Here is a 4,056-nt window from a genome sequence, read left to right on the forward strand (position 1 = left end):
CAGATGGACTGGCCTCCCCTGTACTCGTTCCCCCCCCCACACACACTCTCTCATCCAGTCTTATCATGGTGACCCCTGGGAGCATGGACTGAGGTGGGGGTAGCCATCTTTGGAAAGGGCACAAGCACAGCCCGGATGACGACACTGTCGCTAGTGACTCTCCTCCTTGCATGTTTTCTGAGAAAACAGACAGGGCAGAGGCCCCACCCCATGCTTTGTCTCCTCAGTGTGTGGCTGCCATCTTCCTAGGAACTCACCTTTTACTTAAGATGGTGGTTCCTGCTGGTAGTTGCTTGCTCGGTTCATTAATACAGTTGCCCCTGTGCCTGCTGGTTTGGCCTGTGATATGATAGCTTCCCTTCCCTCCTTTTTCTCCCACAGCCCGACTGGACCGGGATTCACCTCTGATCTAGTTTTACCAATATGTGTCTGCAGTTTGAACCCGCTCAGTCTTCCAGCTGAAGCATTGCGCCCTCCCCACCACCCAATAAACTCTGTACTGTCTATAAGCACCTGCTTGCAGCTATGCTTGGGATGTGGGTGGGGATGGGGACCAGCTTAAACTGAGCAGGTGAAAGTAGGCTAAAATGAGGGGGTGCAGAGCTGCGCACCCACTCCCTTCCGTGAGGAACGCAGAGGGCAGTGGCAGGGCCAAGTATTTACTGGGCCGAGAACTTCTTATGCCGCAGGGGTGTTCCATAAATCTTTGGCTATTGAGGAAGCGATCCTGTTTTGTATGATGGCTGCCGTTTGCCTCCAAGCACTCCCTGCCCTCATCCAAAATGATATGGCGCTGTTCTGCCTCGAAATAGCCAAGTGGCTGGCCTGATCTTCCCTATGCAAACACCTCTAACAGAATCCCAAGCCCTTTAGACCATCCTAGTGTGCTCCAAGCACATGGTAGGGCTGAACAAAATGCTTCGTACCAAAGACTGTCCAAGGCAAAAGTAAGGGCTGCTTTTCACTTTATATTGCAAATGCATTTACAATATAGTCATTTTGTGCCACACAATGAACACCCACTAACTTTGAATGAGGATATATGCTTGTAGACACACGATGGACATGGTTGTGACATGGTTGTGATTTCCCAATATGTGTCCATTTTGTGTTTACAGATGTGTGTTTCCTGTTTGAACATGATGGTGTTCCTTCCTTAGACATGCTGAAAAATAGGGTTGTTAATAATAAAAACACACTACATTAATCATGAAACAGCCCTAAGTTTAGCAAGAAAAGCTGAATGTCTGAAGCAGGTGACTGTTTCACAAGTTGAAGGAAGGGGAGAGGTGGAATGAGACAGAAAATTTTGCAGATGTCAACCAATCTGAGCAGGTGAATATGCCTTCCCTAAATAGAAAATTTCCTTTCAAAACCCTGGGGTAATTTGTCAGTCCCTATATTTACAAGAAGGACTTGCCCCAAGCATTACCCATTTTTTTTAGGAAAAAAAATTAAGTCTGGTGTCTTCAAAGAAAGAAAAGTCTCTCAGATTCTCCAGGAAGTAGCTATTTCTTCTTGACTACACCTGGCCATTGTTGAGACATCAGATTACACTTCTCATTCAAACCTCTCTGGACATTTATCTGGCTCAGTTATGATTAATGATATTACTGTTTCCCTCAGCCATTCTAGAGGCACAGTTTCAAAGTTTCCCTCCCCTGGTGCTTATAAATCTTCATCTTTAAGTGTCTCATCCTAGAAAAGTTGGATATATATTTAAATATATGTACAATATGATATGCATACTCTCAGCTGTACGCTAAATATATTAACAGAGACCTTGGTCCCACTTGCTCTTCTACACCCTTGAATGGCAACGATCCTCTCCTCAGTGTGACGTGGAGTCAAATCAGAGTATTACAGCCTCTTTGGGTGTACCTACTGAGTATTCTGTTTCTTGTGTCTGCCGGTTTTTCTTGGAGCACTGTCACATGACTGACACTGTCTCCAGCACCTGCTCGCTGGAAAGCCCGTTTGAGGTTGGGCTGCAACAGAGCTTTATGTCCAGGGATGAAACACAGCTGCTTTTTGAAACCTGATAGCTTCAGTCAGAACAGACAGCACTTGAGTAAGTCTCCAGAAGGATGTTCTGCGTGCACCATCGTCAGGGGTCCTTGTTCCATGTGGCTTCCCTTTGGAACAGACCAGCCTCTCTCTTTCCCAGGCCCTGGGTCTCAAGACCCAATCCTACTGTCGACATGCTGTGTGTGTCCGAAGGGCAATTTTCAAGAGGGATATATTGCATCTGGTTCCCATCATAATACCAGAGTCTGAACATGTTGGCACATATCTCATCATCCTACCCATCCACACCATTGCCATCATGGTATATAATCTATAAATTTTGCAGACAACAGGAGAGGCATATGATGCATCTGCGAAAGAAAAAGGAAGGTACTGGAAGGTCTCGCCTTGTCTTGCTTCCTGTTTAGCTCTCAACTGGGTGTCATTTTAGGACGAATCAGACCTGCAGATCCAACAGTGAGATAGAGCATATTGATTGTCACATATCTGCATGCAGCTGAGAATGGAGTAAGTGACCAGGGCTGGAACCAAATAACTGGTATGGGGGGGCAGAGACAAGAGAGGGGGACAGGAAGAATTCCAAGTTATGGCAGATTTGAATGACTGACCTCTGTACTTTCTGCACTTGGTATTGGTTTAACAGGTCTAACCCCCCAAAGCCTGTAGGAATCCCAGCAAAGACTGGAGACACAGTTGAAATGGAATTTAAAGACAGGCTATCCTGGTTCAGGGCAGGGGCTTTTTCTACATCAGAAGTGGCCAACTGGCAGCCAATGGCATGGGACTGGGAAAGTAATAAAATCTAGCTAAAACTGAAGAAGTCACAGGAGATTCAGATTTCTATATAAACCACTGTGCTACTGAAAGGGCAAGAAAGAAGTGTGTGGAATCAGTATAAATGATAGTGACTGGAAGTAGAGCTAAAAGGATATGTTAGGCACATATGTGCCATAGATGTGTGTGAATTAGTGGGCCACAAGAATGAATGCATGTAACTGTATGCACTAGCTGTTGCTGTGTGTTAGCTGTACAAGCTTCATGGGCACATGTTTGTGTCATTCTAAAGTGTGTATGTGTGTGAGAGAGAGAGACAGACCTCAAACTTTGTATGTGTTCATGAGCCACATATGTGGACTCTATTGTGTGTCTGGGTCCAACGAAATGAACTGTTGGGTGGATTTTGCTCCACCTTAACTTAGCTCTCAGACACCTGTAACTGAACTGGAGGCTGGCAACATCCTACTCTACCACACTAGCCAGTTTGCTCTGCCTATCCTAGGCATCCAGGCTGTAGTTTCATGGAACATCCATAAAATAGTGAATGGTGATATATGGGTCCAGGAACACAGATTGAGGAGTGAGCAAGCAATTGCTCATTTCCTTTCTACTACATAGTACATTCCTCCTTGCTACGTTTCATCAGAGTGATGGGAATAATCAAATATGGTGTCAGTGCCCTCTAGAGGACAGAATCAGAACAGCTTCTGGTTGCAAGTATGTCCACAGGGGAGAGATTAGTACATGCATTAGTACATTAGTACATTTCCCTTTGTAGGGGAAAAAAGCATCCAATCCAGCATCCTGGTTCTTGCAGGAGTAAGTCAGAAGCCTCTAGGAAAGCCCACAAGCAAAGAATGAAACCAGCAGCTTTTCCCTGCTGTTGCCCCAAGCAACCTGCTCTCCAGCAGGTGCACTGCAGGAGAATTAATTTAGCCAGCATGGCTAATAGAGCATGGACTTACCAAGTTCCCATTTAAAGCTATGTAAGTTAGAGGCCACTGAATCATGAGGCGTCAAATTGCATAAATTATTATTGCATTGCATGAAGAAGTACTTTCACGTTCAAAATTTACTACCCATCAACTTCTATAAATGACTGCCAAATTAGACTATGGAAGAGGGGAGAAAAGATTCGTAAGCTTTCCCTTTAGTTGTCAGTTTTCTGAAGTAAAAAATCCCAAATTCTTTAGCTTTTTCTCATAGGGAAGGTGTTCAACCCCTGTTGCTCAGTTCTGTACCTGCCCACTC

Source organism: Euleptes europaea, chromosome 5, assembly GCF_029931775.1.
Source record: "Euleptes europaea isolate rEulEur1 chromosome 5, rEulEur1.hap1, whole genome shotgun sequence".
Classification (NCBI taxonomy): domain Eukaryota; kingdom Metazoa; phylum Chordata; class Lepidosauria; order Squamata; family Sphaerodactylidae; genus Euleptes; species Euleptes europaea.